Source organism: Eurypyga helias, unplaced genomic scaffold (assembly GCF_000690775.1).
Source record: "Eurypyga helias isolate BGI_N326 unplaced genomic scaffold, ASM69077v1 scaffold4984, whole genome shotgun sequence".
In the NCBI taxonomy this organism is placed as follows: domain Eukaryota; kingdom Metazoa; phylum Chordata; class Aves; order Eurypygiformes; family Eurypygidae; genus Eurypyga; species Eurypyga helias.
In genome coordinates this window covers 34,186-58,983 of record NW_010245504.1, presented here as the reverse complement: position 1 = coordinate 58,983, position 24,798 = coordinate 34,186, and the positions used below count along the sequence as shown (strand labels likewise).

Below are 24,798 nucleotides of genomic sequence, written 5' to 3'. Positions count from 1 at the left end.
TCAGCAGGATTTTAACGTGAAGCTTCCAGGTTTTACTGGAAGCAGTAAAAACGCTGCACAAGAGATTTCTTATTTTCCTTAGTTGCACAGATGATTAAAAGTTTTGAAAAAGTTCCCGTCTGTTCATCACCACACAGCCCGCCCCCCTTCAAAAAAAAAGTAAAAAAAGAGGAAAGAAAGAAAAGGAAAATAAGAAAAAAAGGAAAAGAGAATAGAAAAGGAAAATAAGCCGCAGCTTTTAAATACCACCCAGGAGAAGCCAAGCTATGTATAAATCCAGCTCAAAGATCCAAAAGTAGCAATATTTTTTTTGTAGTTTAATCCACGCGTTTTTCCCTATGCCCTACCTTCTTCTTTATGATTTAGTCCATGAAATATTTTCCCCTTTACAGCTCTTCATATACAAAGCCTTTTCAGCCTTGGTTTATATCCCATCAAGCCGAGCATTACAGAATTCCCCTGCAGCCCCCAAACCAAAAATGACTACCAGAAAAGGGAAAGCTGTTCTCTTTTTGTCCCTGCTTTGTTTACAGAGCTGTCAGTGGTTAGTTAAACTCTGCCTGGAATCTGGCATTTAAGGCCTGCTCTAAGATTGCTTCCTGTGCAGGGCTGGAGGCCTCAGCTTCCTCTGCAATCCCAGCCTAGGCACTGCACTCGGAGGATTTCCACCCCACCACGTGTCCCGTCCCCCCCTCCGCTCAAAGAAAGAAAAAAAAAGTTTTCCAGCCCGTTAGTACAAGACCGGCCATTTACGCCACAGAGAAAGTCGGCGTGCAGATGCAGCCTCCCGTTCAGAGGTGGCTTATGAACTGCCTGCAATTTAAAAGGAAACAAAGCCAAGGTGCATTTGTAAATTATTTGTAGTGCTCTGTCTGCAGATGTACATCTGCCCTGTGGCTTTATACTTCTGCCTGCCAGTGCACCATCCAGGCCCCCTCCCCATAAAATCACTGGCAATAGCAAAACCTCCATGAGAGGGAGTCCATGGCTTTTTCTGCCCCCCTTTTTAGATTAAAATACTGCTGAAGGCAAGGGTTTTATGAAGGTTATTTTATTAGTTTACTTTTCCTGGGGGTGTTTTTCTTTCTGATTTGTTCCTGGATTGAAGGACTTAAAATTTTGTTGTTGGTTGTGCCTTTCTGCATGTTTGTCTGGCTGGGGCTGTTCTGTGGAGGTTCAAAGGGAAGGTTAATTTTGCAAATCTGATAGCGGCTTCACAATTACTGCCACCTTTTTTTTAAAAGGCACAATGATCATAAATAAATATAAAAAGCAAGTTGTTACATTTTTTTCAAATCTTGTGTTTGTTTACTCTTGCCACTTTGTGTACCCCTTGAAGAACACAGAACAGCAAATCTGACATTTTCTCCCAAGAAGTGTTTTCATAGCAGCCTACGTGTGCAGCCAAATCCTGCCTCAGTTCCTTTGCTGGAGGGCCCGTGAGCTGCAGGACTGGTGTGGTTCTCCCCAGCTGGGAGACGAGGATCGAAGGAGGAATGGTAGGCTGCAGAGAGCAGGTTCGAAGCAGTGTGCGGGGTTACTGTGCAAAGAGAGCAGATGGCTGTGTCCACAGGGTCTGTGACTGCACCAGGCAACAGCGTTTAGTCTGGGTACAGTCACCAGCAGGGATTTAAAACATAAAGAGCTGACTGTTGGGCTGACACCTCATGTGCTAGGACTGAGAATCCCAAACGATTTTTTCCCCACTCTACCTCCCAAAAGCAGACATGCTTTGACATCTGGTCTTCATCACTTCTTACCCAGCCAGGTACATCCCTCTCTCCACTCCTAAAAAGGTACACTCCTTCCCTCCCCCAGCTCCAGATTCTGTGCACCCAGATTTCCCCCATCCCCCTTCCCAGTGGCCTAGCCAATACCTCTACTCCTTCTCTTCCTACATGGTCCTCAGCACCGTCTCTCATCTCTAAGAGCACAAGTGCTGTTCCTCACAAGAAAAACTAAGAAAGATAATAATAACAACCTAGAACTATTTCTGTTCTTCCCCCTTCTTTCCTTCTCAGGACTATAGGGGAGATTGCATCAAGGAACTTCTCCTGAAAGCTGTACAACAACCTTTCTCATAGAATCACAGAATGCTTTGGGTTGGAAGGGCCCTAAAAGACCATCTAGTTCCACCCCCCCTGCCATGGGCAGGGACACCTTCCACTAGACCAGGTTGCTCAAAGCCTCATCCAGCCTGGGATGGAAGACATCCAGGGATGGGGCATCCACAACATCTCTGGGCAACCTGTTCCAGTGCCTCACCACCCTCTCCGGGAAGAACTTCTTCCTGATATCTAATCTAAACCTCCCTGTTTTCAGTTTGTACGTGTTACCCCTTGTCCTGACACTACAGGCTCTTGTAAAAAGTCCTCTCCCAGTCTTCTCCATCTACAGGGTGACTGGGAGGATGTCTAAGGTTTATTAGAGCACAGCATCTCCTCTCAAAGGACTGAGGTCCAGCCACTTCATGGTGTTCCAATGATTTGCAAGACAAATCCTTTTTTAAAAATGAGCAAGGCACTTGGGAAATGGAAGTCAAGTCAACAACACAACCTTCAGTTAGCAAAGCCATATCAGTGCAAGAAAATGAGTCATCAGCTAGATCCACCTGAAGTAGTCAACTATTCAGTGCTGTTCACTGTCTTCCCAAAATGATTTCTTATCTTTCAGCCTCTGAAAACTACTAGATGATAACTTCATAATCACTCTAAAAATGTTTTCTCTCTCCACAAAAAGGGAGCATAAAATCAGTGTTCTTGCCTCTCAGACAATTAAAAAATTTCTTTGCTTATAGAGGGAGGCACTAATTACTTGCAGTATTTTCTACCAATCATTTTTGGGAGCATGCACATTTTGATGCTTCTTTACTTAAAATGAAAATTCTTCATGAGTGAAAATATTCTGTGCCAAACCATAACACCCCACCCAGCTCCACTCCAGGGCCTGACTGCAGAGCCAAATCTGAAAATGTGTCTTTCTGATTGCATCCTTTTTTTTTCCCCCCATTACGCAACTTAATAATTCGGTGTCAGACCAAAAAAAATTAGTTCTTCTGGAAAAAAAAAAAAAAAGGAAAACTGTCCCTAAGAAAACGGTTTCAAATCAAAAGTAATGTATCACTCAACCTCAAAAAAAAAAAAATGTTCTTTCGTTTTATTTTAAACATTAAAATTTCAGTTTTCAAAGTATGATGGAAAATGTTTTATCTCTTTTTTTCCTCCAATTTATTTCCAGGTATGTTTTTTGAGTATTTCAACCGGAAGTCATAAATAAATTTAAAAGAAGCATAAATATATACTTTTTTCAGCAAACACATGTCTGAAACCATTTGACCAGTTCCATTCGCCTGACATCCACACATATGCAAGTTATTGGAATATGGGCTAGTTTTACACTGTGAAAGGTTACACCATAAAAATCATCATTTTGTTGCTTCCACCTTAGTCTGGTTCCTTAGTATCCTTAGTTCCTTAGTATCTTTTCAACCTTTATACAACTGAAATAACACTGGATCTGAAGTAAACTCTTGCAAGTTTTCCACCACCAGACTCCGAAGAGGGACCTATGGGAGAATATTACAAAGATCTTTGACCTTGCTTCCCCCCTACTCCCAAATCCCTCTCAGAAATTACTGAAGATAATTCTTGCTCAGGACCTCAGATTTTCCACAGCCTTACATACAAGTGTCTTCTCAGGGTCCCTATTTCTTTTGGTTCAGATTTAGATGATGGGATGTCTGATAAATCCTGTGGTCTTCCTGTAGACATGTTAAGAAAAACTAAGAGAGGGCACATAAGCAAAATAACTTACATACATTTACCAGCATTGCCACACTACCTGAATCAGAATTAAAGCAAAGTATGTGCCCTGCAAATACCATATCCCTGAAAAAAACACTTTTCATTTCAAAAACAGGACCAGCCTCTCTCTCCTTTTCATCTCTGCACTTCACATAATGCCTTTGATCTTCAGTTGACTATAGTTTACTACTAGAATTTGTTGAGTTTTTCATTGTCTTGCTAAAAAGTGCTTCCTTCAAGGACAGCCACACTTAATCCCTCCTGGTACAAAACACATGCATGCAAATCCCACTCCCCTTTATGTCTCATCCCATAACAGAGTTTAAAATTATGTCTTCTTTCATCTTTCAAGGTGAAAAATCAGAGGAATGCACAATAACTATAAATACATAACAGAATATTCTAATAGCAATTAATGGAAATACGCTGTTTGAAAGCAAACAGTAAATTGGCTAGGTAGAAATACAGACACAACTACATATCTGTATAATTCCAGTATGGAGAGCAAAATAACTACCTGCTCTGGCTCAGATTTAATACTGTCCTCACCCTACCCACCCCCAGCACTGATTTCAGAGACAACTCAGCACCCAGAGGGCCTTAAAAGCAGATGAGTTAAGCTGGTAACAAGCAAGTGAAAATGCAAACTGCTACTCAGGTCTTTAACAAACAGAAATTTCTTTCTTTCAAGACCCGCCAGTCACCTTCCCATTACACTGAAGGAGCTCCCAGACTACCATGTTTATGCTGAACCTCTGCACCAGCTTCAGCCTAGTTGAGTCAAGAAACTTCAAGCCAGAACATGTTCCCTAATATAGCACAGCTGTGTATTGCACGGGGTTCTACACCGGCCACAGCTGGTGACAGCATTGTGCTAGTATATGCCATCTTGCTTCCCCCCCGAAACAATGAAGTAATTATGGATTTCCTCTTGGTGACCTGCAGGCCCAAAGATCCTGAAACTCATACCTGTTTCCTTACCATAGAATGATTTAGCTTGGAAAGGACCTTAAAGACCACCTAGTTCCAACCCCCCTGCCATGGGCAGGGACACCTTCCACTAGACCAGGTTGCTCCAAGCCTCATCCAGCCTGGCCTTGAAGACATCCAGGGATGGGGCATCCACAGCTTCTCGGGGCAACCTGTTCCAGTGCCTCACCACCCTCTCCATAAACAATTTGGGATCACTCATTGCTCCAAGCATTGTGAATGCCCAGGACAAGCTTCACGCAGAGAACTGCCGGGCTGACTGCCCATGCAAGACAGCACGGGTCAGAGTTCTTGCCAGACCCCTCTCAGCAGTTTGGCCTATTCTTCATCAAAGAATGAGGACAGAACATAGCTTCATTCACCTGAAGGAGGGTAAAAGGGTTTTGGCCTTCAGTTTCTTTGCAACAACAGAGATTTTCTGCTAAATTTCCTTTCTTATCTAGCTAAGGACACATAAATACACTGTGTACCAGGTATCTCTTCTTCCTTAGACCAACAAGCCTCTCACGCTCGTTACCGAAGAGGGTTACCAGCACAGACCCACCCTGCACCATTTTACAATCCCAATTCTGCGGGATCTGATAAAACTTTTAGGACCCATAGGAAGTACAGAACAGGGATATAGTAGTAAAAAGGACAATACCAGGTTTCTTCATGAAAGAAACCATGACCAGTTCCTACCTTCTCCCTTCCTCCTTTCTTCCCTCCCTCATCCTGAGCAGCTGGAGGCAGGAACCGTGCAAAGAGAAACGACTTCAGGATTTGCAGGAAAACTCAAGTAACAGTGCCAACGAGGAAGCTAATAAGATAACATGGCCCAGTGCCTAGCATTTGGGGTGAACCCAGCAACTGGGGATACTACTGCTTAGTTTGACCTTTGATTCACTTTGTGGCCTCGCAGAATGAACCTTAATCAATTTTGTGTCTCTTAGTCCTTATGTTAACTCCACCAACTGCAAATTCTTCCCACCCTGCATTTGCAGGAAGTTGAAACCACAACCAGGCCTCAGGTTTGGTCCCAGCCACTAGACGTAACTGTAACATCAGTACTAAAAGAGCCATATCCTACAAATAGAAACGTCTGCTGCAGAGAAGGGCTGAACAAAGGTGATAAAGTCTTTCTGAACCTTTCCTGCAGAGAGGTAATAAAGGGAAGGCTTCCAAGTCCAGCTACACAAAGACTTTCTATATGCATGAAGCTGGACCTGTGACTTCTGACCTGTCCTCACTGTAGGATCAGGTGGTAACACAAGACCTAGCTATTCTGTCATTGCCTTTTTTTTTTTCAGTACTCCCACAAAAAGGATCAAATGTCTCATTAAAGCTTCACATGAACTGAGATTGCAAGCCACTTTTTGATTTGTACCAGATTAATCCAAATATCCCATATTGCCCTTCTGTCTCCACTTCAGTTGTCCCAAAGACATGATGTGGAGGTGTGGACCTTTCAAATATCAGTAAAGGACTGCTCAGTGAGAAGCACAAAGAATATTTGATTTCAGCTGGCTACTTGCCACAGCATCCACTATCTCCTTAGGACTCACACTGCCTTGTTCTTTCTACACATCTTCCACCTCAGAAATGAACACAAAACCACTTTTGCAGCTGAGAGCAACTCGGCAAGCAACACTCATTGTCTAAATGTGACTTGTTTAATCTGTCACTCATGAAATGCAGGTATGACAAGCACTCTACTGCAATATCTGGGAGAATTAGAGTTCCCTAATCTATCTTCAGTCAGGAAAAACACAAAAAAAACCGAAACAAAAAACCCAAACCTGTTTTCTATGAAAATCTGTCAGAAAATGTTTGGAAATTGTTTTCCCTGTTCCTCTTTTAATTCTGCATTAGAAGCCTTCAGTGCCACTCAGATCTTTCAGAAACAGGTGTAACTTCACTGAAGTCAAAAGGTGGAGTTCAACAGATTGGTTTGTCCTTTGTCACTCTGCATGCATGCTTTCTTTAATCTGAGATGCTGGATATCACTGGCAGTTGTATATTGCCAATAGTAAAGCTTAAAAAAGGGCTCTTCTTCCCTCATAAATTCATTTTTAAAGTTCTTTTCATGTAAAACCATATCTGTGATTGTCACTGTAAGCTTGGCCAAGTATTCTTGTTGACTGCAGATAATGCCCTTGTACACACACACTCATATCAATACATACATACACACACACTCATATCAAGTAGCTTTATTCCTCCCTAAAAGGAATAACCCATTTGGGACTCAAGACAAAATAAAAGTATTAGACCATGTGAACACACAGTTTTATTCCAATCTAGCCTGTGCCTTGTTCCATCTGACCATGCTTCTTAAGACTTCCAAGAAAAATAAACCAATGGAAAACCAACCAAGTACAGTTCATATTCAGCATCAGAAAATAAAACTTTGAGAAACTTCCAAAGGCCCAATTTCTGTTCTCAGAACATTTCCATCTACATGTGTATGTCCAAACCACTGTCTCTATGAGAAGGATGCAGAGGATTACCTAGAATTTTGACAAGGAAGTCGAGAAACCCAGCTGTTAAAATTTCTGTTTGTGGCATAAGGTACATTTTCCACCTCCTCTTTCACAGGAATAAAAAACCTTGCATAGGTTGGTGGGACATTTTTAAACCTGATTAACATATTAGTTAACATCTCGGTGACATCCTGAGCAAAACTATGTGGTAATTACATAGAATAAAGATTCCCATCTGGTGCTCTGCAGACTATTGGTGGCCCACAGGATCACACCATTGTCCAGGTCCTTGATTCAAATAGATGCTGAATGGGTTTCAACCACCCTGCGCACAGCATAGGTTACAACAGTAACCAACAGTGCCATACGTGTCCTTGCAGGTGCCAGGCTCTGCATCAGCTCCTGCTGACGCAACCGCATGAAAGAGACAGCATGGAGCTTTCTATGGAACAGAGTTCCTTCCTTGAGGCTGCAACTAATGGCTTTAAGGATCCGACTCCTATCCATGAACTCTTTCAGCACTGGGGAATGAGCATTACAGAGCTGCACCGTACGAGGTGAGAGCTAACATCTAGCATGCTGCTAACACTGCAATACACTTTTAAGCACGCGGCAGCAGACCCGTCATCTGAGACACTCAGTTGCAATGGAAAGTCCCCATTTGTCTTTATTCCCTTGGGCAGGCTGAGTGTGGGTATGCCATTTCCACTCCTCCCACTTCCTTCCTCTTCTTTCTCCTACTGCACATTGCCATAAGGGCCAGGCTGCGCTTTCTCTTGACATTTGGATTTGCATATACTGGTCCCACCCCTGATCCTGGTGACATTTGTCTATCATTTCCCATTAGCAGACAAAGGAAGAAACAAGACATAGCTGGAAGCTGCTGGCACAGCCACTGGTTCTCATGTTAGAAGGACTGACCCTTGACTCTCCCCTTCAAGTGTCCTCTGAAGTATTTCAAATATGTTGTCCCCAAAGATCAAAAGATACTGAAATATTATTAGTATACAGACTAGAGTTGAAATCCTAGTCCTGTTGGAATCCCTGGCAGACTTCCCAGGGACTTTAATCAGGACTGGATTCCACCCTTACAGGCCAAGTTCATCTAATATACACCATGAAAGATCAGTGAGCTTACCCTGCATGTCAAACTGATGTGATTTCAGATTATGCCCATATAGGCTACTGCGTCCTCTCATACCTTTGTGCACACACGCATAAAGGCAGAATTTCTTCTACTTTTGCAATGCCTGCTTGCGGGAAACAAATTATTTTTACTCATGTCGTTATCACTGAGGAAATCCTCAGCCTTTGCTGCAGATACGAAGGGCAGCTGAAAATTGCACTGCCCTTTACTACTGTTTAATCATAAGTGAAATTATCCCAGGTAATGACAAGGAGGCTCCCCATCTCAAAGAACAAATCACACTGAAATCAAAGGGATTTTATAGCCCACAATACAGTTTGTAAGAGCACTTACTCCCAAAATGAGCTCTGACTTGCATTCACTTTTTCCCTGCATTCAAACACCGGGAAGCAGACTCACGGAATAGCATTCACTAGTTACCTTTGTCTTCTGCCTGCTTCTACCGGCAAAGACCTTCAGCTTCATCATGTTCACCTAATCCCAAGTGCTCACATCATGCGTTTAGTCTTCCTGCACACTTTGTTGCAAATCTGTGGCCTGTCGAAACCTGTGGCAATGCCCCTGCTGTTGGTCAGCTTCATCGCTCACCAAAATCTAAGAGCGGAAAACCAGTGTCCATGCCAACCCCTTCCAGTCAGGAGCTATTTGTCTCTTAATAATAGGAAAGAACAAACAAACATCACTAAGAAACAGGTTAGGTCCAGCTCAGATGACCAAGCCATATTAATAAGGAGAATGGATTTCCTCTTGCCCTGTAAATGACAATGCCAACTCTCCCATTGATTTCTATTAGTAAGAAGTCAGAGTATGAGAAAGACAAGAGGCAGAAGAAGCTGCCACAACCATGGCAAAGCCAGTCTTCAGTTTCTGGCATACACAGATAAAACTGCCACATTACATCAATTCAACTTGTGATTTCAAAGACATAAGGAAAAGGAAAAATTACTTATTCTTGTCAATACTTTCTCATCTGACTTCCCATCTTCTGGAGAGGGAGCCTCACACCAGCTCAGACAGCAGACATCACAGATGCACCATGTGCCCTGATCCTGCCAGCTGCCTCCTCTCTGAAGGAACGGCATGCCCAGTTGAGTGTGCACCAGGACAGAGATAAGCGTGGGCTGGGACAGCAACTGGCTGCGAGAGGGTCAGACCATGGCCCCGAACTGGAGCTAGGTGCAGTGGAGGTGCAGCTGGGGGACAGAAATACCTGTGAGAACTGATGACCACACACAGAGTTCTAATCACCGTGATGCTGTTAGTCCCTTCTCGATGCGCAAAGCCCCAACGAGACCATGTGGAGAGTTTTCACCACAGTGGTGTGAAGCAGGACAAGCCATGGAAGCAGAAAGTATGCTGAAGGCTCATGTCTAGTGGAGACAGCCACCCGATGATGCAGGCAGGCATGACAAGACAGGGCAGTCTGTTGTCCATGACAAGCAGACACACTGGGAGCAGCAGTCACAGCTCTGGCAGTAGTCAGAGGGTCTGGGCTAGCAGCAGGGCAAGCATCGGCCAGGGAAGATTTTCTTCTGCACCAGAACTGGCAAGGAAGCCAGCAGTAGCAATGCAGTGCCCCTTCTCGCCTCTCCACAGGAGAGAAGGGTTTTCACTCCAGGCAAGAAGCTGATCAGGGATAGGGAGTATCTACCTCTCTGCTCCCCACCCTCTCACTTGGTTCTCCCCTCTTGTCCTACCCTTGCACCACCCCTGTTGACATCCACGCTTGCGTGCAATATTCCAACAATACTGTCTGGATTTATATGTGTCCAAGTAGGTTTTATGAATGGTTTAGAGCTCTATTCACACTCTTCCTCTGCATCTCTCAGGTCCTGAATTGAAAAGCTAAGGTAACGCCGTTCAAAATAATAAAATGTTAGAGCAAGTCTAAGGTAAGTTTCCAACAGCAATATTCACCAAGCCAGACTTCAAACTCCACATGTTTTCTGGAAGGCATTTCAAAATAGAAAATCATGATATATTAAGCTACATAGTCAGTCATAAAAAAGTGATAGAAAATAATCTGAAGACACAATGCAGCCAGCTTACTGTGGTTTCATTTTTGTATTTTCAACCCTTTTTCTTTTCCTGTTAAAATACGCAGCCCTAGGATCCAGCTCTGTCTAGTGCTGAGCATAACAACTCCAGTGGTAGTTGAGAGGTGTCTGTTGCTTGCTCTATTAAACCAGCAATAAGCTAAATTAGTCACGATCCCTGCATTTTTAAAGATAGAAGAAATACTACCAAAAAATACCCCCAAAACCACAAACTACCCCTAAATTTCTTTGGTTTGCTGATCTTCCTAGTTGTGCCCTAAGAGACATGAGGTATTTTGAATCCAACCGGTTCCTCAGAAGAAGTGAACGATAAATTTTCAAGGTCTTGCCTGTTGCTCTTGAATTTTAATTAATTCCTCTTCCCTCCTTGCACCTCTACACTTCCTTTGCACAGACACAATGCATGTCACTGTGATAGACACATTGCAGCTGAAAAGGCCAATTACTCAATGGCAGAACATCATGGAAATCTGTGGAATTCCACCAGGAATGGATCCAGCTGCAGAAATTTCTACTGGGCTTTTCCAGCTCACACTTTTAAAGCAATCTTTAAAAATGAAACCCAGATTGTTTCCTGACAAGTAGCTATATCAATTTATCTCTAATGAGCACCGATTCTGTACCATTTTTGTTGAAAATTAAAGCATGAGGTCAGTGCCAGCTTTAAAGAGGTAAAGCAGGACAGCAAAAATCTAAAGTCTTTTGACAAAGCAAATGGGGTACCGCAAAATAGATGCCCCTCAAACCATTAGCCATATTTGAAGTTTACATCATCGACCCCGCTTTATGCTGAGTTTACCTGAAAGCAAGGAGACACTACCACACCACACCAGTAATGTATGCGACTGTCCACTGCTTCACCCTGTGGGAACAGCATCGCCAGAACCTTCAACAGAGCCTGGCTCAGAGCCAGTTAAACAAGATGGGTGAGGCCTGACAGTACCCTGTGCACTTGATCCTGGGTGCACACAGACATACATACGTACTGTGTGTTAATGTGACAAAGTTACGCTTGGCCACTCTATCAAGCCAATACATTTTGCTGTTGTTTAATTTTTTTAGGAATAGTGCCTCAGACAATGTCTGTGTGGTCCAGAAGAGAAAAATATTTAATTTGCCTTCAAAAAATAAATGGGAGAGGGGAATTTGTACCATGCATTATCTGCTACCTTTCCCTAAGTCCTCTTTCCTAAGGATTCAAACACCCTATGGGGTCTCCTCAGCTTCCCTTGTTGCCATGTTAGTTCCAACCAGCTCAGAATGAGACACAGTACACGTGACTGGTCACAGTCGAAGTTCTGGGCACCGAAGGCACACAAAGCACATTTTTCACCGTCAACCCATAGAGCAGCGTTGCATATGTACCAAGGGTTGGCCGAAACCAGAAATAGAAAGTTGGGAGGGGAGGGAGGACAACTTCTAATCTGTTTGTAAATGTTTACTACAAATATGAAAGCAGCCTATGTTTAACTAAGCAAATTGTTTTCCATAACTCAGTCCCCTCATCTTTCATTATGGGCTAGCTGGAAAAAAAAATCTTGTTGAATTCAGCCTTCAAATCTTATGCCTTGTTCAAAATGACGATTGCAGAAATAATAGCACTTATGAGTGGCATGTGTGCAATGAGGCCTTCTGATGGCGGATGCTTCATCGCACCAGATCTGATGGTGCAACAAAAGAGGGGAATACAACTAGAGAGACAATCTCTGCAAGAATACCCTATTAAATATTTTGGAGAAAATTGTTAGGAAGACAAGGGAACAAAGGCAAGAATGGTAAAATAGGTCTGAAAAAAAGAAATAGACTCTGGAAAAGATGTACAGAGAAGGATCAAACTAAAATCCCAGACCATAATGCTTGCAAGCTTGAAGGATTTTTACAACCCATATCCCAGATAAAAATCCTGAAAACAGCTTGTTAAGTGAGCAAAGAAAATAAAAGCCAGATCTGAAATTCATAAACAAACATGACTAAACTAGCCAGATTTTTCAATGCTTACCTGGACCAAATCAAACCTTTACAACTTGTAAATACTGACAAGTGTCACTTCGGATATTATTAAAGTATTCCCTAAATGTAACAGACAGGTTGGTCTGCAGTTAAAGCTTTTCTCCTTTGCTTTTCCAATGCTGAAAGTAATTGAAAACAGAAAACATGTTTCTTGATGTAGCCTAACTTTTTAGGAACAGAAAGTATAAATCTTAGTTATAGAGCTGACACTCCGCCTCAGGTTTGTATTCGGTTGCACTCTTATACCTCCACACAAAGCCAGGTGAAAAACAAAAGCATGAACATTTAACAGTCATATAAAATATGTGTGCAGTCTATCCTAGAGCATCTATTAAGTGATATCACTTGCAAGACACCCCAAACGAAAAGCCACATAAAGGTGGCACCAGGTCTTCTCCTGGCCAAGGAGCGTTGGAGAAGACACAGACTCATAATGCACTTCTTTCAAACCAAATGGTGTCACAAATGACATGAGAAAAACTGCTCAAAGCAAAGTCCTGTAAAAGGAATACATGTGATTGCAAAGTCTGAAGGATATTCACATAATCCAGAGAGAGCTCATACTGGGAACAGATATGAATTTTTACTATCTTCACTACTGCTACTGCTCTAAGTCCATATTATTTTAGTATTTACATCAAAAAGGAGACAGAAATATCTTTGGAGATGACTAAGCAGTTTCTTGATTTCTATTAAGTACCAAAAAACAGTCCTGCCAATTTATTAATATTTAAGTTTCTACAACTTAATATGAACTTGGTTCCAAGAACTACATAGGTCTCCTTAAAGTATGTGTAGCGAGAAGTCAATGCTGTGCCAGCTGGCAGATTAAACAAGCTATTAAAGTAGGCTCCTACTGAATTTAAAGGATTGTTTTTCATCTTTTTCCTCTCTACTCCTCTACATCCAGATGTATTATTTAGGGAATATTTTCCAGTCCCAATAAGAAAAGTAAAAGAAATGCCCTTGGCACTTAATGAGTTTTTCCTCCAATGTGGTCTCCTGCTGCACTTGGAATTTATTCCATTACTGTATGACTTGCAATGGTCCCAAAATACCTCAGACTATATGAAAATATGGCAAAAGTGTGTTTGGGGTAAGTATGGATCTTCATTCTAAAGCAGTGACAGCCTGGGGTGATCAATTTTAGTGTATGATTTCATCCAGACCATCACTATCCTGGCATCCACCCCACAACTGATGCCCTGCAGCCCCTTGTGCAGGAGACCAACACTGTTATCTGCATGTTATTGCTGGGAAAAGCGGAGCGCACTAGGATTATGGACAAGGCCAACACCAGCCTGGAGCAGGTTCGCAGAGAAGCTCATTTCTCTGCAGCCCCTGCACAACCAGTGATGAGGAAAAAAAACCACTGTAGTAAAACTCTGTGCCTTCACAGAAGAGCAGCCTTCAGCATATAGTTTTTCCTACAGAGGTTCAGATAATTATTTGAACTTTGTTAAAGGTATCTGAGCTCAAAGGCCTAGCAGTACTGAAAGAAAGAATGAGTCTAGAATAAACTCTGGTATTAAACCAGACCTGGTGTTATCTGTAACAGTTATATAGCGGTATTTTAGATAAAAATGCCCCCTTATAGAAGTTTTCCAGATAAAACCTCCAAAAGATCAGAGTTGTATCCTCTCCCCGTGGCCATTTCAGACTGACTGGAAGTACTGGCAGCTAAAGAATCAGCACTGGCTTTTAAAATGCCTGGAAAATAATTTTATAAAAATTGAAATGGGGAGGCGGGAGGGGGGGAACCAAACCAAAACACAAAAAACACCACCTAGGCCTCCCTCAGTATTTCAGTTCCTGGGTAATAAAATGAGTTCCAGTCCCATAAACTTGCTACTGAACTAGAAAACAAAAAGGCCTTAAAACCGAGCATAGGCACACAGCCAGAGACTGAGACAGCCAGCTCTGGAGCCTGACCGTGACTCGGAGCATCTCCTTCCCCAGGACTGAGCAGCCCCTCCATGCTCCCACTCAGGCCCTGGCTGGTCCCACAGCGTGAGTGGACCCCTTACTCCCAGGCAGACCCAGCAACCACCTTGGCCCATGCAACAACTTCAGAATTTGGCTCAGAGTTTGATTTACCAAAATTGTTCCGGGGGTCACAAACATTCCTTGCCCCCTTCTTAAGGGGCAGTTTAATTCTTAATTGTATAAAGCTAAAGTGTAAAAACTGTATTTTGCATGTATTCTTTGTTTCTAATACCCGATATCCGTACAGGGACTTCCTTGCTTGGCTAGCAGTCGGGATTCATTAGACTTTTTATGATGATTCTTTCTGGTGTGCAGATATATGATGAATCTCAGATGTTTAAATAGCATATAACAGTGCTCCATTGACCTTGCTGAGTACAGTTGGAGGGAAAGAAAGGTAATTTTCCTGAAAAAAATGTTAAAAATGTGTCTCCACTATAGCACAGATGCAGAGGATAAAGGAACTCCAGAGGGATTAAAATATTTTAGATTAATTTGGAAGAAGGCCACATTGTGTAAAGCCTGGTTAGTTTGGGCCTTTCCAATTCCATGCCATATAAACAAACCCATTTAATCTGCATTTGTTAGAAGGAATGTTCAAAAAAAAAAAAAAAAGTAGTTGTAACTGAAATGACCTCCAGTTCTGTATTCTCTTCTTACTGCCTGAAGAACAAACATATGTACAACATATTCTAGCCAGAGCTCGTGCAGTTGCTGCATGATTCATACTGCTTGAAAATTAAGTCATTTAAGTAAAGGGATTCTGGCTCCCTCAAGCAAGGTTTTAAAACTGAAACAAGGTTAAGTCTGGTTGGTTTTGGACCTGGCTTCCAGACCTGAACAAGGCTGCTGCCTATAGATCTTTGCTTTGGGCTAGGTAGAAGAAAGTAAAACAAGAAAGCAAATTGAAAGGAAAAAATGTAAATAAAGGAAAAGATGGGAAAAGAAAAGCCATTTAACACAACTGTAGAAGGACTAACCTAACGTTCAGTGTGCCACTGTGTGGCAGAAGCAAGTCCTTAATGTTTACTCACTTTCAAGGTCAAATTTTGCCCCTTTTACTTACACAGAATGGTAGTTTTGTCTGCAGAATGTAAGTCAGAGAGTGTGGTATAAATAACAATAAAAAGTAAATGGTTGCTGATCCTTATAAGTGAATCAAGTTGAGACACAAAGGAATATGAGGGTAGCAGTGAGCCAGCCAGAAGGGTAGCATCATGAGTCATTTTGCATGATTAGCACCTACAAGACAACGGACACTTAAAGGAAAATTACTTTCCTTATCGTAAACCATAAATCCTGGGGCAACTCAGCATGAGGAATACCCTCCTGTCTGCCACGTGGATGAAGAGAGATCTCCAGCAGTTCCAGGCCTCCCTGAGCGCTTGAAATGGTACCCAAGTATTTCACTGTAACTCAGCCACTGTGCAAATTCCTCTCAGGGAGCGAGAGGCAGCTGGCTCAGCTGAGAGCAATATATTGTCTGTTCTCTTCCAGGTATCCGAAGGAGCCAACATAGAATCATAGAATCACAGAACGGTTTGGGTTGGAAGGGACCTCACAGACCATCTAGTTCCACCCCCCCTGCCATGGGCAGGGACACCTTCCACTAGACCAGGTTGCTCAAAGCCTCATCCAGCCTGGCCTTGGACACTTCCAGGGAGGAGGAATCCACAGCTTCTCTGGGCAACCTGTTCCACTGAATGTAACCATCTTGGGGAGGAATACGGCAGTTTGATTGACGTTTAGAGCAATACACCTCAACAGTTTAAAACACAAAATGAGGAAAATTTCTCTTTTTCATTACAAATGATGTACTTTGAGTGAATAAAAAGATTAATTTAAATTCTGGGATTTAGGGCTAGCATCTGTTCTCTTACTGAAGTTGAGAAGTTCTGAGATGTTCTGAAATGATATTACAAGAGGCTATGATGGTTCTGACATTATGGCCATAAAATTCAACTACGATGATGGCTTCTGCAGTGACCATATATTTGATATCACATTATTTGTTTGCTACAATACTATCGGTTTAAGTTTTCCAAGTGATTTTTTTTCTGCACATTAGTGATAAATATGTTCTCCAGCATCTCCTGTGCATTTTTACTTTGATTGCATCTATAACCATCCCTGTGTTCCCATATTCAGCCTGGTTGCATGAATGGAAGGGATACATTAAGCTCTCTTTGGAGATACTCCAGGTTTGCAGGGATATAACCATAACCAGAAGGCTAGGCCAAGGGGATTTTTACATCATCAAAAAATCAATTCAGAATGTCGAACTTCTTGTGGTTGGGTTTTGTTCTTCCAGTGTCATGTATGGACCTTTGTTGACATACCACTCTACACATTCATGAAAACAAGATGTTCTCTTGTTACTTAAACTATCATGGCAAAACATTTTAAATAAATACTTCACATAATTTCAGAAACAGATGCTCGATAGTAAAATTGTATGTTTGCAACAGCAGTGTCCAAGAATCATTTATTAGTGCTTGGAATTTTCTATTTTGTGCTTCACATTATCACCAGCAACATATGAAAAACTCAACAGCCATTACATACTGAAGCTTCTTTTTGATATGTATTTATTTTTTAAATTTACTCCAAGATGTTTATGAGTAGAAGTTAGTATTTTTCAACATTCAACTCTTGCCTTTCATTCATATGCCTGCTATAATTCTATGTCAACCGAATTTTTTTCTTTTCATCTTCAGTAGGATTTGAGTTTGTCTGCTCTGCCATCTCACATGACAGCTTATATAGAGGCTTCTCTATGAAGACACGCAGGAGTTGTGTCATAATTTCTGCCATGGCCAAAATATCATCAAGTCATCCTAACTTCCACATGTCTGAAATACAACCTGTGCTCTGCAGAGGAATTCCCATTTTCATCCTGGCAGCGACATCCTTCCTTAGTGGAATACCAGTTAAAATTTGGAAAGCAGCAATGCCCTTCACATTGCTCATAGTCCTAAAGCTACAGCATGGCCCCTTAATAAAAAAAAAAAAAAAAAAAAAAATCCAGTTCTGAAAGGTACCTCCTTTGACATGTTTTCTTTTTGGTTTATCATCAACACTGTTAAGCATTAATCTAAGAAAGTTTTTAAGATATTCAGCCTAAATTCAGCTTCTCTTAGTAGTTCTAGCCTAAATATTGTCCCTTGTTGTAGCCCTGGTTAGACATAAACAAAATAACTCCATTCTTCATATTGCCCCTTTCCTGATTGATTCAAATGGAATATGTCTGTTATCTGTAGTAATAAATTTTGAAATCTTACTGGCTTTTAGTCAAGTGACAGAAGTAAGATTAATTTGATTGCTTAATAAATCACATTGTTTCAGTTCAGTTACATGCTACAGCCAACTTTATGATGCCTGAGGTGGTCAGGGGCTATGTTAAGGTCACACAGATACACAGCAGGGATGCTGATGTACAGCGATGTAAAATCACCCAAATGGCTTTTGCTCAGAGCCGTTTCAGTTTACGAGTAGGCTTTATGAGCTCTGGTAACAAGGGAACCCCCCAGGTGCTGCCACAAAATGTTCCTCAGGTGTGTCAACTCTATGTTTCCATCCTCATGGCTCCTGGCACACTCCTCACTCAGGCACTGGATGCAGTGGGAGAGCTGTGCACAACCACCTAGCACCAGAAATGAGTGAGGACCCAAGATCTGACTGCGAAGAGCTGGTTCTGGTGTCCCTGAATCTGTGTCAGGACTAATCTCCTGCCTCAATAAACCATACTCAGTTAATGACTGTTAGTTTGTTAAAGACTATGTAGGCTTAGTTTGTATGGAATAAGAAACCCCTGAAAATTCTGGTAAGAAAAAAATAACTGTAGGGAATCAATTAATAAAAATAATTAATGAAATTAACGTTTATTTTGAGATTTGTAACTTTTTTTTTTAAAGACTTTTCTCAGGTTTTGCTGTTCAGAATTTTCTTTGTACTTGTAAGGAGAATAGTGCTTAGATTATCCTCAGTTTTAACACAAGGCAAAAACATGACAGAGATTTGTCTTTTGGTGATAAAACTAGTGAAAATAGAACTCTTATGATAACCCTGTCTTTGAAAAACATCAGAAAAAGCCCCTGAGCTCCACGAACATGTTGCAGACTGCACATGTCACATAACTAAGGACTACAATTTTTTGCCTGAGGCTCCCACATTTAACAAAGGGAAACACTGCTTTCAACAAAAGATGCTATTCTAGTTATGTGCCCTTTTACCCTGTCAGAGAAACAGCTGGTATCATGAAGTCACAGCTAATTTGTATCATGTCTGCACTAACAGTCAGATTCAGTTTGTATCAAACTTTCAGAGTTGGACTTAATACTGGTTGATGGATGACAGCTTTTCTTGCCTCCCCCCTTCTCAAAACATATTTAAACATTGCCTCCCACATAAAAACCCCCAATATTCAAAATATAAATGGAATCTTTAACATATTTCACATGACCAGAATGAGAATGTTTAAAATTAGTAAATTAAAAAATAAAACCCTACAGAAGGGTGAGAAAAATACACCAGGAAGTTCTGAAGTTCTCTGACAAATAAGTAGTGCTTTAAGACAGACATCTGGGTACCAAGTATAATGGAAAAGAATTTTCTCTTAAAAAAAAAAAAAAAACCAACAAAGACAACCCACAACTTACTTGCCTCAGGTAATCTCTTGCAGTTTGGGGTATCTGTTCTCCTAAAGATTTCAGTCTGTCTGCAGAGACTTTAAGGGCTTTTTCAAGGTCAGCACTCAATTTAGGGAAGGCAAATTTCACTTTTTTTTTTTTTTTTTTAAGGGACCTGTTTCTCATTTATGCTATTAAATGTCATCTACTCTTATTTTAAGATCCCCAAAGCAGAATGCCTGAACTGTGTAAAGGGACTTTAGCAAAAGTGAGAGTCGGGCTAAAGACTTAACAGCTCCAGACCAGCAACGCTCATGTGAGAAAAAGCTGCAAAGATCAAGCTCTTCTTGGAAAACAGGCATGGGGAAAGTTCCAGAGATTGGGAGTTCAAGCTCAGTTCAGATAAACATCTGAGAGTGCTAGTGCACTTCTGAGTCTGTCCTCCACAGCACCTGAGCCTACAGCTTTAGCTGGAGACAAGATATTCTTTTGAGATTTCAGCTACTTCCCACTTTCAGACCGTCTAGAAGTTTTTGACCAAGGCTCTATCATCCCATGATCTGAAAGCATCACCGTAGGCAAGGAAATATCTCACAACACCCTGAGAAGTAAGGATTACTTTTTTTAATACTGCACAGTATAATGATTATCAGGGTTCTGATAATTGGTTATCAGAAAGATCAGTCTGCTGCATAAACGTACGCACACCAAGTGAACGAGGTCCTCAGGAAGTTCAAAGCAACAGTATCAGTGATGCAGTTTTAAAGTGACAGGAGAGCTTACTGTGACGGAGCTGAGAAAGAGCAGTTGTCAATGGGGACTGAAGAATCCCAGCTCCCAGCCTATCTTTCCCTCAGCGCACGCATCTCCTGCCTTAGAAGGTTAATGTTGCGCAGAAGACAGTAAGATACAGCTTCTGCTGTGCCTAAGCTGTGCTTGGCACTGCTCTCTGATGGACTCCTTGCCAGCGAACAGAGCCAAAGCACAGCATGCTCCTGCCACATCCTCTGCAGCGAGCTGTATCTGCTCTCTACCTACTGGGAAGATGCAGATAATCAACTCCACTCCCTTCACTCCGAGCACAGCAGTGACTCTGCCCCTACATATGATCCTTGTGCAGATTTTTTTTTTTCCCCAGATGTTCTTCAACCTCTGTCTGGCCAGGCATGGTTTATTAAAAGCAGATTTCTCTTCAACTACTCAGGGTGTCAGTTTTACAATTCCTAGGTGGTATAATTCCTGGAAAATAAAAAATGTTCTTCCTCCAAAATTTTGGATGAGTCACAGCAGGTTTACTTGTTTTGGTACACCCTTATATGAAGCGTAGCTTTCTATATCTAAATGATGCTCTGGTTTTCCTTGTTCCAGCTGCCTGTTAGCTCCAAATTTCTTACAAGAAATAAGACTTTTCTAGCAAATGATGCCCACCAATTGGGCTCGGCAGCCAAAGACAGCCATCACGTTTCCACGGGACTGAGAATTGTATCAGGAAGAACACCACTACTACTTCCCAAGCATGATCCCCTGGCATTCAACTAAACAAAAAACTCCAAACCGTTGTCTTCAGCACCTCTTTGGGAATGCAACACAACACAAAAACCACCAGGTTCTCATCTCTCACAAAAGAACTTTCACCAAAAAGCACCCCAGCTGCATGTAGACCTGAAGTCCCAGGGAGACCTGGGCAAGACGGAGTGCTGCAGCTCCTCTTCCAAGCAGCAGTGAGGACAGAAGAGAAGAAAGACTCTAAGTTCATCTCAGTTTAATTCATTGCAACAAAGCCATAGAAAAATGTCTTCAGAAATGTTAGAGAAATGCTTTCAGTCTTGAATATTTAAGAGAAAACCTGACCAAAACTTTCCTTGCACAATGCTTCTGAATGGCAAGCATCTTGACTTTTAACAAAATGTACATTTCCAAGGAAGATAAAAAAAACAATCATCAGTGACTTTGAACCTTAACCTTATAGGGTACCACTTATTTTTGAAAGTAACTTGTATAAGCATGTCTCAGACTGTCTTCCAAAGCCAGGTTTGGCTGTATTCAAGAACTAACAGAAGAGTAACAGGACTATCATGATAACACTAAACTGTATTACTGCTTTTTATACACAGGTAAAGAGATGTGCCTTGTTTCCAGCACTTCATGGAAATAATGCTTATTCTTTCCTTTCCAAATGAGTGTATTGGTCCACATCACTTGCTTCAATGATTTTCTAAAGAAAACTAATGGCCTTTTTCATGGTATTTTCATTCAGGTCCCCTAAAGACCATCCTCCTAGTCAGCCAGCTTTGCAATGTAAAAAAAGGACGTTAAGTGTGGAAAGTATTACCAGATTTTGCCTTTCCTTCTTCATGACAGAATTCTTCCACCACTCTGACAAGTGCTTTCCAAGCACCAGGGGGATTTCAGCGTGAGACAGATGACACTCACTCTGCATCCTACACTTGGAGTAGATGAATGAATCCCTGAAGGTCAGATTTTCAGATGCAGTTTATGGATCAAAATAAGGCACCGGCTCTGAAATACACTGAACCACAGTCTCAGCTGTGGGACTGAAGTGCCTTCTTTCAACACCACAGCCTGCATGCTCAGGCATGTCTACAAAAACAACTCTGGTTGCTGAGCTGTCAGAAAACTCTGGAGGGCAGTCACTGCTCTATTTGGTTATCCTGCTCTAAGCACAGGGGGAGAACATTTCTGATCCCATTTGATTTTGGACTGTATGGCCTCCCTCTCCTTGGGTGAAATTTTTAAGGAATTTAGGTACCTCAAAAATTATCCACCCAATGGTTAATGGGAACTTAAATTCAGTGATCTCGCTGGAAGAACTGTTTCATGGGAAATTTTAGAACAGTTTTGCTGGTTCTGAATCAGATAGAAATCCTAATTTTGGAATATCAGCATTTCCTACAAATTCGAAATCCCAGATGGTGTGCTTCTTCAGTCTTAAATACTCCCCATACAAAGGCTTGAAACTAACGCCGAGCTCTAAAACAGCAACCAGGGCAGAGAACAGCCTGCAACGACTGTCAGCCCGTTCAGCACTCGCACAAACCTCCTCAGAGGTGCAGGCAAAGTTAAACTCACTTCCCCAAGGACGGTGACAAAAATAGCTAAAACTGGCCCAGACACCACATTCCTGACAGGGAGGAAGGCTGCCGGAGACGAAAGACAATGCATCCAGTGCTCAGCCTAATGCCATGTCTCTCTCCTCCTCCACACTGCTCCTGCCAAGAAGAGGAGGAATGGAGCAGAGGTACAGAGGAGGTCCAGGCACACAGAGAACATGGTCACTCATCAGTGAGAATAAGCAGCTCGCTGTATCCCGAGTTAAGATGATGGTATCTAAGGGAGTTGCCTTAACCCTAGTGCAGTATTTCTGACCCCATCAGCCTCCTGTCATAAGGTGCTGCTTAAACTTAGAGCCAGTCCTTAGTTTGTCTCCAGCCTGCAATTTCCGTATATTGAGGGGCTGAAGTTTACAAATATTATAAACACTTCCTTCAAATGGTTTGTGAGCCCTCACTTGTTCTGTCAGAGAAAGAACAATGTTTGTAAAAATTATCTAAGTCTTACGTGCTGTAAAGAGTGAGTAAACATGGTTACTTGGACTCCCACAAGCTCCTCAGAGCCTGCTTGCTCTAAAAGAACAGAAGATACAGCAGGACAGTAACACACCAGCACATCATCTGAACACAAGTAAATATAATTTAAAACTCCCATTGCAAACAAAAAACTTGCTGAAATCCAGTGGAGAAATAAATATAGCTATTAAAAGAATGGTCATACACCACAAAAATTATTATTGTAAAATTCAAAGATTCTGATTTGAAGATAAAATTCAAGATAAAATCCTTTAAATCTGCTATCAGTTTGGAAGAAAGTAATGTCTGGTGTTCCCAGAGGAATAGGAGTCAAAGTTCTGACTGCAGGGATGTCCACCGATTTTTAAAGGGATTTGAATCAGCCCCCAAAAGAAGCCAGGAAATACAGAGGAAAGAAAAAATCCAATATAAAAGCCTCAGTACAGAAAACCCAACAGAGAAAAACCTTCTGAATACCACAGGAAAGGAAACCTGAGGTAACTACTTTGATCATACTCACAGGAAGGCAATCAGAGGAAATATGCTGAGCTTTTCAGTAACAAACGAGCTGCTGATGAATTCAAAATGATGAGTCCACAAAATAGAGGTGATCACTGTGTAGAAATAGAAAATAAAGAACATTTCAGCAAAAAAAGAATGAAGAGTGTGTGATAATTATGCCATTGATAAGCAATGTTCTTTAATGACACCCCTACACAGGTTTTTTAAAGTATGGGGTAAACCAGAAAAATTTTGCAGGATACCGACAAAACCTACTATCAACAGTTCTAGAAATTAGAGTTTGACAAAGCAGGCTTTGATTTCCCCAAATCTCCCAAAGTCATTCACAAAAACCTCTTGAAGAAATTCGGCTGATACAGGCTAAGCTGAACATTCTCTTGTGAATAGCAAGAGATGAAGCGAAGCAAAGCAAAGCATCAGACCAGCAGTGAGTTTTCATAACAGAGCAAGGTTTCCAGTGTACTTCCCTAAGGATCTACACTGAAGCCTGTAGTATTCAACATATTCATACAAGCAATCTGCAAAAGCAGATAAACAATGAGAAGACAAATACTGTAGAAGATATAAAACTATTCATTGTAATAAAATCTAAAGTCAATGCAATGAACTATGGAAAAAGTTCATAGTAATGAATTTCTATGGGCAGACTGAGTTCAGGTTCACACACATAGATATATGGCATATCTACATTTTCAGTTTTGTGTGAAGTTCTGATTACCCTTTCTTAAGAAAAGGCCCAAGAAGGGACACCAAGAATGATCAGAGCTATGACACAGTTCCCATCTAGAAGAGTACAACTCTTCCATTTGAAAAAGAGAGACTATTGAGGCAGGATACAAGAAAGGACCTGAATGTTTTTTAAAGTATAAATGTTGTTTATTGTTGTACAAGAATTATGATTCAATAAGGAATAAAACAAAAATCATGGAAGATAGTTTCATCAGCTATGATATATGGTAGTCTGGATGTGACCTCTAGCTTAGCAAGTCCCAACGCAGATATTGCCAGACTCTAGGAGAGCACATAAAAGGAAGAGGCATTCCACACTCATCTGCATTCTCTTGCTTTACTGTGACTGTCTCAGTGTCTCAGAGACAGGGTACTAACCGAGATGGACCCCTTGCTCTTACCCGGCATGACAGCAATTCTACAAATGTCAGTCCAGAGAGCAGATCAAATGAGCTGCCATCCTGGTGCAAAGACAGCACAAAAATTAGTGGGCTATCTAGAAGAAACTCATAATGGATACCAGGAAATATAGTAAGAACGAGCTTCATTAAACAGGGTATTTTTTCCCCCTGAAGACTCACTCTGCATTCAGTTACCACTTGGTGGTATACAGACCCACTGAAGTCAAAACAAAACCTGTTTTCTTCAGAAAGCCTCACATGGTCCGTTCTCTTTAGACCCAAGGATCTTCATACAAAACATCCTGGTGCCAACAGAGGAAATACATTATTTACAAATCACTGAAACCTGATTTCAGTAGTTTAAGATCATAGTGTGGGTCCATTACTTGTATTAATTTCTAGTTATTCACTGGAAACTCGCAGGCTTTAAAGAACTCCTGATGTAAGTGATTATTCAGCTATTTCAAAAACAATTT

At 41.5% G+C, this 24,798-nt stretch overlaps 1 protein-coding gene across 1 annotated transcript in view; it reads right to left on the bottom strand.

Annotated features, from left to right (window-relative positions):
• CALD1 (caldesmon 1) overlaps positions 1 to 23,286 on the bottom strand; it is a 121,119-nt gene extending 97,833 nt beyond the window's left edge. Inside the window, exon 1 of the mRNA XM_010150082.1 lies at positions 23,191 to 23,286. The gene's annotated coding sequence lies outside the window, so the exon portion shown is untranslated. The remainder of the gene's footprint in view (positions 1 to 23,190) is intronic.
• Between the last annotated feature and the right edge of the window lie 1,512 nt (positions 23,287 to 24,798).